The 10,453-nt window shown below is 39.0% G+C and overlaps 1 protein-coding gene across 1 annotated transcript in view; it reads right to left on the reverse strand.

Moving 5' to 3' along the window:
• COTL1 (coactosin like F-actin binding protein 1) overlaps window positions 1-10,453 on the reverse strand; it is a 49,761-nt gene that overhangs the window by 35,165 nt on the left and 4,143 nt on the right. The window lies entirely within an intron of this gene.

The following is a 10,453-nucleotide window of genomic DNA, read 5'->3' on the forward strand; positions in this document are numbered from 1 at the left end:
TCCCTGCACCACAGGAGCTGACACTCTAACCCCCCCCCCCCCCCCCACAATCATACACTGGTGTTATTATTATACATTTATATAGCTCTGACATATTCCAAAATATTGTACAGAGAATAATGAGTCAGTCACATCAGTCTCTGCACTAGAGGAGCTTACACTCTAATGTCCTCCCACAGTCACACACTATTATTATTACTATACATTTATATAGCTCTGACATATACCGCAGTGCTGTACAGAGAACACTGAGCCAGTCACATCATTCTCTGCACTAGAGGAGCTTACACTCTAATGTTCACCCCACAGTCACACACTATTATTATTACTATACATTTATATAGCTCTGACATATACCGCAGTGCTGTACAGAGAACACTGAGCCAGTCACATCATTCTCTGCACCAGAGGAGCTTACACTCTAATGTCCTCCTACAGACACACACTGTTGTTATTATACATTTATATAGCTCTGACATATACCGCGGTGCTGTACACAGAACACTGAGCCAGTCACATCAGTCTCTGCACCAGAGGAGCTCACACTCTAATGTCCATTAATACAATTATGTTTCTTTGTATATAGTTCTATTTATGCTTTTGGACAAAAAGCCTTGTTTTGTTATCTGCTGAAGTAAAGCTTTTTGTTTTTGCTTATTTACATATTCTTTTTTTTATTTATTTTTATATATATGTAAACAAAAATGTACACTCTAATGTCCCCCCACAGTCTACTATTATTATACATTTATATAGCTCTGACATATACTATGGTGCTGTACAGAGAACACAGAGCCAGTCACATCAGTCTCTGCACCAGAGAAGCTTACACTCTAATGCAGCAGCGGCCGGACCATAGGGGGGGGGGGGGCACCAACCCCTCCCCAATCTCCATGTGGGACACTGGGCGCACAGAGTTCTACAAGTTTTTTTTTTTTTAAGTACATGATTAGAGCCATAGGCTCTAATTGGCTTCAAAAAGGTTGAGCTCGGGCGCCAAAAACAAAAATGGAACACCAGCTCCCACTACTCTAATGTCCCAGACTCCCCACCACAATCACACACTATTATTATACATTTATATAGCTCTGACATATACCGCAGTGCTGTACACAGAACACTGAGCCAGTCACATCAGCCTCTGCACCAGAGGAGCTTACACTCTAATGCAGCAGCGGCCGGACCATAGGGGGGGCACCAACCCCTCCCCAATCTCCATGTGGGGCACTGGGCGCACAGAGTTCTACAAGGTTTTTTTTTTTTTTTTTTAAAGTACACGATTAGAGCCGTAGGCTCTAATTGGCTTCAAAAAGGTTGAGCTCGGGCGCCAAAAACAAAAATGGAACACCAGCTCCCACTACTCTAATGTCCCCACCACAGTCACACACTATTATTATACATTTATATAGCTCTGACATATACCACAGTGCTGTACACAGAACACTGAGCCAGTCACATCAGCCTCTGCACCAGAGGAGCTTACAATCTAATGCCTCCCCCCCCCCCCCCAACAGTCACACACACACACACACACTATTATTATATACATTTATATCTTTTTAGAATTAATAGAAGTATTGTAATTATTATTTATAGCTCTGACATACACTACGGTGATGTACAGAGAGCACTGAGCCTGTCACATCAGTCTCTGCACCAGAGAAGCTTACACTCTAATGCATTGGCGGCTGGTTCATAGCGGGCACAGGGGCGCCGCCCCCTCCCCAATCTCCACATGGCGCATTTTTGCAAAAAAAAGTTCCACTTTTTTTTAAGTACATGATTAGAGCCGGAGGCTTCAAAAAGGTTGGGCTTGGCCCCCCCCCCCCCAAAAAAAAAAAGATGGAGTGCCAGCCCCCACTGCTCTAATGTCCACCCACAGTCACACACTATAGTTATTATACATTTATATAGCTCTGACATATACTATGGTGCTGTACAGAGAAGACTGAGCCAGTCACATCAGTCTCTGCACCAGAGGAGCTTACACTTTAATATTCTCCTGCTACTACACACTATTATTATACATTTTTATAGTTCTGACATAAACCGCAGCGCTGTACAGAGAACACTGAGCCAAGTCACATCAGTCTCTGCATCAGAGGAGCTTACACTCTAATGTCCCTCCCACAGTCACACACTATTATTAATATACATTTATATCTGTTTAAAATGAATAGAAGTATTGTAATTATTATTTATAGCGCTGACATATACCGCAGTGCTGTACAGAGAACACTGAGCCATTAGTGATGATAATCTGGGGCTCTTGCACAGGGGACCATCCTGTGGAGTTCTCGGGTCGGATATCACAATTTCCTCATCATGACATTTCCTTTTTCTGCTCGCTCACAGGATACATCGTACTCTGCACATCGCCAACTTCTGTACTACAACAGAAAACGGTGAATCAATATCCTCCAGCAGCGTGGCGTAGATTGTTCATTACTGTGCAGGGGTCCCCCATTCACTGAATCTCTGTGGCTTCAATCATTCTTCCTTCTGAACAGCCCCGCATCTAGTGGCCCTAGATCAGTAACTTTACAAGATTGTAGGAATAAATTCCTGACTTGATAACATATACAGCAACAGTATTATTTAATAGATAAGCTCCACCTTTTCTCGTTAAAAAGACGTCCTTGAGCTCCGGCCTAGGGTCTTTGCCTAGGCTGAGATGATGTCATCAGTCTGCTGCAGGCAGGAGGAAGCAGTTCCTCAGTCTCTCCTGCTCTAATGATCAGACTGTACATTGTAACTTTGTAGCATGTCACAAGGTGAGAGGATGCAGCGGGGAGCTGATCTGTGTCACTCGAGAACTGCATAGAGGCCAAGATTTACATGTATTGTCTCTTAAACCAGTGTTTCATCAGATTGCATACCTCCCGACTGTACCTGATTTTGAGGGACTGTCCCTGATTTGGAGCAATGTCCCTCTGTCCCTCATTCCTCCTCATTTTGGTCTGATCTATATAGTTGTATATAAAATGAACTTTTTATCTTTTCAAAAGTGTTTCCCAGAGCTAAACTTTTTATCCAAAAATCTAAATTCCTGCATTTGTATATTTTAAAAGCTAATATAAAAGGACTAGTAAAAAAAAAGCCTTTGTGGATTTAATTAACCTTTTTTTGGGGTTAATTCTCCTTTAAGGGGGTGTGGCAGGAGGCGTGTCCTATGCCTACATACGTTTGCTAGTAGGTGTCCCTCATTCCCATCTCAAAATGTTGGGAGGTATAAGATTAGGTGACCCAGCAGATTTTGTAACGGAAGTGACGTTCTGTCGCCGCCATCTTGCTACACCCCACACTCGTCCACATTCTGTCGACGCCATCTTGCTACACCCCACACTCGTCCACATTTTGTCGCCGCCATCTTGCTACACCCCACACTCGTCCACATTCTGTCGCCGCCATCTTGCTACACCCCACTTTCGTCTACAGTAATGCCCCATACACACAATGAGATTATCGGACGAATCATCGTCCGTTTTTTTTTTTTCATGCTAATCTTACGTTGAACCTGATGAATTTACTAAAGTCACGAAAATTCTAGTACGACACAATATATATTCGGAAGTGATGTCATGTGTTGTAATGCATTTGTATTGCATTTTCGAACGACAGCTGTATCGATCAAGCGAAAATCGTACGATCTGGCATCGTACGAAAAAAATTTCCATGCATGTCCGATAGAATAATATCGGATGAACTGTCCTAATCGGCTCTCGAAAGCTCTGTACTAACGATCTGATTATCTTACGATCAATTCGAAATGCGGCATTTTTCGTACAGTTTTCGGATTGTGTGTACGGGGCTTATGGGATACAATGAGAGGGCGGCAATTGGACATCTTTTTTACACCCAACGGAGTTTGCATTCCACACTTATTTTTACCAGTAAACTCAGCTTATATAGTGAAATACGGTATTTAAAATCTGGTGAACTGTTTAGATGTTGAATTTTAAAAGCAGCAGCAAGCCTGCTGATCTCACAGAACACCGCTGCTTTTAAAATTCAACTTTAAAACAGTCAGATGTATTTTTAAATACTAAATTTCTCTATATAAGTTGAGTTTACTGGTAAAAATAAGTGTGAAATGGTGGGTGTAAGAAGATGTCTGCTTGCTGCCTTCTCACTGTATCCTTACTGTGGATGAGTGTGGGGTGTAGCAAGATGGCAGCAACAGAATGTGGAGGAGTGTGGGGTGTAGCAAGATGGCGCCAACAGAATGCAGATGAGTGTGGGGTGTAGCAAGATGGTGGTGACAGAACATCACTTCCATTACAAAATCTGACGGGTCGCCTAATCTTATACCGCCCAACATTTTGAGATGGGAATGAGGGACTTCTACTAGCAAACGTATGTAGGCGTAGGTACACGCCTCCTGCCACACCCCCTAAAGGAGAATTAACCAAAAAAAAGATAAAAAGTTCATTTTAATACAACTATATAAATCAGACCAAAATGAGGGACAAATGAGGAGGAAAGAGGCTCCGGTGGGTGTAAAAAGATGTCCGATTGCCTCCTTCTCACTGTATCCTTACTGTGGACGAGTGTAGGGTGTAGCAAGATGGCAGCGACAGAATGTGGGCAAATGTGGGGTGTAGCAAGATGGCGGAGACAGAATGTGGACGAGCGTGGGGTGTAGCAAGATGGCAGCGACAGAATGTCACTTCCGTTACAAAATCTGATGGGGTGCCTAATCTTATACCTCCCAACATTTTGAGATGGGAATGAGGGACTTCTACTAGCAAACGTATGTCCCTCATTCCCATCTCAAAATGTTGGGAGGTATAAGATTAGGTGTCCTATGCCTACATACGTTTGCTAGTAGAAGTCCCTCATTCCCATCTCAAAATGTTGGGCGGTATAAGATTAGGCGACCCGTCAGATTTTGTAATGGAAGTGACGTTCTGTCACCACCATCTTGCTACACCCCACACTCATCTGCATTCTGTTGGCGCCATCTTGCTACACCCCACACTCCTCCACATTCTGTTGCTGCCATCTTGCTACACCCCACACTCATCCACAGTAAGGATACAGTGAGAAGGCAGCAAGCAGACATCTTCTTACACCCACCATTTCACACTTATTTTTACCAGTAAACTCAACTTATATAGAGAAATTTAGTATTTAAAAATACATCTGACCGTTTTAAAGTTGAATTTTAAAAGCAGCGGTGTTCTGTGAGATCAGCAGGCTTGCTGCTGCTTTTAAAATTCAACATCTAAACAGTTCACCAGATTTTTAAATACCGTATTTCACTATATAAGCTGAGTTGTGGAATGCAAAACTCCGGTGGGTGTAAAAAGATGTCCACTTGCCGCCTTCTCATTGTATCCCATAAGCCCCGTACACACAATCCGAAAACTGTACGAAAAATGCCGCATTCGAATTGATCGTAAAATAATCAGATCGTTAGTACAGAGCTTTCGAGAGCCGATTAGGACAGTTCATCCGATATTATTCTATCGGACATGCATGGAAATTTTTTTCGTACGATGCCAGATCGTACGATTTTCGCTTGATCGATACAGCTGTCGTTCGAAAATGCAATACAAATGCATTACAACACATGACATCACTTCCGAATATATATTGTGTCGTACTAGAATTTTCGTGACTTTAGTAAATTCATCAGGTTCAACGTAAGATTAGCATGAAAAAAAAAAAACGGACGATGATTCGTCCGATAATCTCATTGTGTGTATGGGGCATTACTGTAGACGAAAGTGGGGTGTAGCAAGATGGCGGCGACAGAATGTAGACGAGTGTGGGGTGTAGCAAGATGGCGGCCACCAGAATGTGGACGAGTGTGGGGTGTAGCAAGATGGCGGTGACAGAATGTGGACGAGTGTGGGGTGTAGCAAGATGGCGGCGACAGAACGTCACTTCCGTTACAAAATCTGACGGGTCACCTAATCTTATACCTCCCAACATTTTGAGATGGGAATGAGGGACACCTACTAGCAAACGTATGTAGGCATAGGACACGCCTCCTGCCACACCCCCTTAAAGGAGAATTAACCAAAAAAAAGGTTAATTAAATCCACAAAGGCGTTTTTTACTACTCCTGTCTTTTCAAATTTACAAATGCAGCAATTTAGATTTTGAATAAAAAGTTTAGCTCTGGGAAACACTTTTGGAAAGATAAAAAGTTCATTTTATATACAACTACATTTGAGGGACAAATGTGGAGGAAAGAGGCTCCGGTGGGTGTAAAAATATGTCCGTTTGCCGCCTTCTCACTGTATCCTTACTGTGGAAGAGTGTGGGGTGTAGCAAGATGGCGGCAGCGGAATGTGGACGAGTGTGGGGTGTAGCAAGATGGCGGCGACAGAACGTCACTTCCCTTACAAAATCTGATGGGTCGCCAAATCCGATGAAACACCGGCATCTCAGTACAGGAATTAGATGGTGACTCTGAATGATGCCTGAGCAAAGATGGTGCCGTCCTTCTTGTCAGGGACAGTACTGTGATCTCTGCGAGAGGTAATAATTACTGCAAGGGTAACACTAACACATTGCTCAGCATTCTGCACTGTATATGTGATGACAGGTCCACTTTCACTAAACTCCGCAATGAAAAAAAAAGAATCCAGCTGCACATTTGATTTGTGTTGTTGGGTTTCTGGTACATTAGAATGATGTCACATGGGAGACGCAGAGGAGAATTGTGCGTACTTGGAAGAGATTAATATAGCACACTGGTTGAGGGACGCTTCAGTTAATTATCAGACAAACTCTGCATACCCCAGTGCACACATTAATGGACCAATCAGATCGCTGGAACAGGACCACATTCTTATTCCACTTAAATGAACAATTTGTCATTTTTACTTTCATGTTCTGAAACAAAATCTAATCATTACTGTTCATGTTTTATACATAATATCTATTAATCTTTTCGTAAGTAATATCTATTTATTAATGTTTCCATAATTATTTATTCATCAATGTTTTCTTATAAATGTATATTTCTTTATTTTTTTTTAAATAATATCTATTTACCAATGTTTTTATAAATAATATTTAATTATTAATAATTTTATAAATACCTATTTATCAACGTTTTTATAAATAATATCTACTTATTTATGTTTTAATAAATACATATTTACTAATCAATGTTTTTATAAATAATATTTATATATTGTTTACATAATAAATAATATTTACCAATGTTTTATACATAATATCGATATAATCAATGTTTTAAAAAATATTATTTATAAAAGCATTAATAAATAGATATTATTTTTTTTTTAAAACATTATGTATAAAACATTGGTAAATATTATTTAAAAATATATAAATATGATTTATAAAAACATTGATGAATAAATATGTATTTATAAAAATATTACTAAATAGATATTATTTATAAAAAGATTAATAATTATTAGATAATATCTATTTATTAATACTTTTATAGATAACATCTAATTATTAATCTTTTTATAAATAATATCTATTTATTGATGTTTTAATAAATACATATTTATTCATCAATGTTTTTATAAATAATATTTAAATATTTTTTAAAATAAAATTTACCAATGTTTTATGCATAATATCGATTAATCAATGTTTTTCAAAATATTATTTATAAAAGCATTAATAAACAGATATTTTTCAAAAAACATTAAATCGATATTATGTATAAAACATTGGTAAATATTATTAAAAAATATTTATTCATTGATGTTTTTATAAATAATATTTATATATTTGTTTTCATAATATCTATTTACCATTTTTTTTACATTATATCGATTAATCAATGTTTTTAAAAATAATATCTATTTGTCAATGTTTTTATCAATAATATCTATTTAGTAACGCTTTATTATAAATAATATCTAATTATTAATGTTTTTATAAACAATATCTATTTATAAATGTTTTCATAAATAATAGCCATTTATTAACACTTTTACAAATAATATCTATTTATCAATGTTTTTATGAATACATATTTATTCATTAGTGTTTTTATACATATTATATATATATATATATATATATATATATATATATATATATATATAATTTTTTTTTTAAATATCTATTTACTAATGTTTTATACATAGTATCTATTAATCAATGTTTTAAAAATAACATCTATTTATCAAATGTTTTTTTATAAATAATACCTATTTATCAATGTTTTTATAAATAATACCTACTTAGTAATGTTTTTATAAATACATATTTATTCATCAATGTTTTTATAAATAAAATGTATTTATATATATTTTTAATAATATCTATTTACCAATGTTTTATACATAATATTGATTAATCTATGTTTTTAAAAATAATATCTATTTATAATTTTTTTTAATATATATAAATAATATCTATTTATTAATGTTTTAAAATGTAAGCTCCTCTGGTGCATAGACACAGCCTCATCTCTGTTCCAGTGTGCTGTGTAAAGGGGGGGGGTGGGGTGGCCCTCCCCTCCAATCAGCTCTCAGAGCTCTTTTCACTGAGCTCTGCAGAGTGTAACTTCTGATCTCCACCCCCTTTTTTTCTACACACTCAGACAAGCTTTAAAAATTCATGATTTTGAACAGATGCAGAGAAGAGAAGACTGCAGATAAACAGGTACAACTTATGTAAGAGAATTTGTTTAATCTCTGTATAACACCTGAGGCCACTCTCTATATGGAAGGGTTTATATAATATCTACAAATAATGAACAATACTGTCAGGAAAGGTGAGCTGTATGTGGAATGTAAAACCATTCAATCGTTCTTCCCCGCTGTGTGAAGAGAGACCACAGAATCACAATGACCACAATTGGCCCCACCTAAATCTCGCACTTCCTTCACCTTTCACTGCTTTTGTCTGATCCGAGTTCCCAGACCCGACCAGCCCAGGAACCTTTTGTTGGCTCTGTCACTATAATACCCATCTATCATTCTTCTGATAAAATAATCCTTTCTCCCTTTCCTTATGATTTATTGCCTCCCTGAGCTCAACTTACCTGGAAAAAAAAAATTCTTCTAATCGGTATACCAGTAAGCACCAGGTTGATTCTGCTATGAAGGTTCATGATCAGGCACTTCCTGTCACAGGGTGACAACGCTCTGTCCGTGTCTCCCAATTGTGCTCCTGTGTTGTCACCATGTCACACAGGGTTTCCGAAGGAAGTGGTCAGCTCTAATGAGCTGGGCCCTCGCATCCCTCCTGTATTGATTTATATTGTAAGTGTACTGTCTGCCCCCGTGTTGTAAAGCGCTGCGCAAACTGTTGGCACAATATAAATCCTGTATAATAATAATTTCAACACCCATTCCACAGGCATGGCCACTTCAAGTGATCACTACAATGTCATGTTAATGTCATTTTAGAAGTCATTTAAAATATTCATAAATCTGCAGCTTTTTCTAGAATAATACATGGTGATCCTACCATGAAGGTGCTTGTTCAGGCACTTCCTGCTATAGGGTGACAACGCTCTCTCCTTGTCTCCCAATCATGCTCCTGAGTTGTCATGCTCAGGAGCTTCTACACACTTTATACAGGCAATCACACATTAAGATTGTCCCCACCTCTGATCACTAAAATCGAATGATAATGTCACTTTAGAAGTCATTTTAACCTCTCAACAACCGCTCTATAGCCGAATGACAGCTACAGCGGCCTTGCACATTTCCGGAAGGGCGTCTATTGACGTCGTTCTATGATTCTCCTCAAATCCCCCCAGCACAAATCCCCCCCTCCAAAAAATCATTCCTCCTATCACAAATCCTCTACCCCTCAAATATATCTTCTGGGTACACATCCTCGCCCCCCTATTCCAAACCCCCCCCACAAAAATCATTCCTCCTAGCACAAATCCTCTACCCCTCAAATATACCTTCCGGGTACACATTCTCGCCCCCCTATTCCAAATCCGCCCTCCCCCCATTTTCCCCTCCTAGCACAAATACCCTCTAATTAGCTCTACTAGCACAAATCCCCTACCCCCCCCCCCCCCAAAAAAAAGAACTATTTCCCCTCTCAGCACAGTTCTTCACTACCATATCACTTCATCCCCTTACCCCTCCCAACAAAAATCCCCCCAAATCACCTTTCCTAACACCCCCACACCACCGCTCCTAGAACAATTCTTACCCCCAGCTGCCCCGAATACCCCCACCCAACACAAATCCTCTACCCCTCAAATATACCTTCCAGGTAGACATCCTCGCCCCCCTATTCCAAATCCGCCCCCTCCCATTTTCCCTTCCTAGCACAAATACCCTCCAATTATCTCTACTAGCACAAATCCCCTACCCCTCAAAAAAAAGAACTAATTCCCCTCTCAGCACAGTTCTCCACTACCATATCACTTCATCCCCTTCCCCCTCCCAACACAAATCCCCCCAAATCACCTTTCCTACCACCCCCACACCACCGCTCCTAGAACAATTCTTACCCCCAGCTGCCCCCGAATACC

This window comes from Lithobates pipiens, unplaced genomic scaffold (genome assembly GCF_037356315.1).
Source record: "Lithobates pipiens isolate NorthernLeopardFrog02 unplaced genomic scaffold, aLitPip1_a1.2 Scaffold_10, whole genome shotgun sequence".
NCBI lineage: Eukaryota > Metazoa > Chordata > Amphibia > Anura > Ranidae > Lithobates > Lithobates pipiens.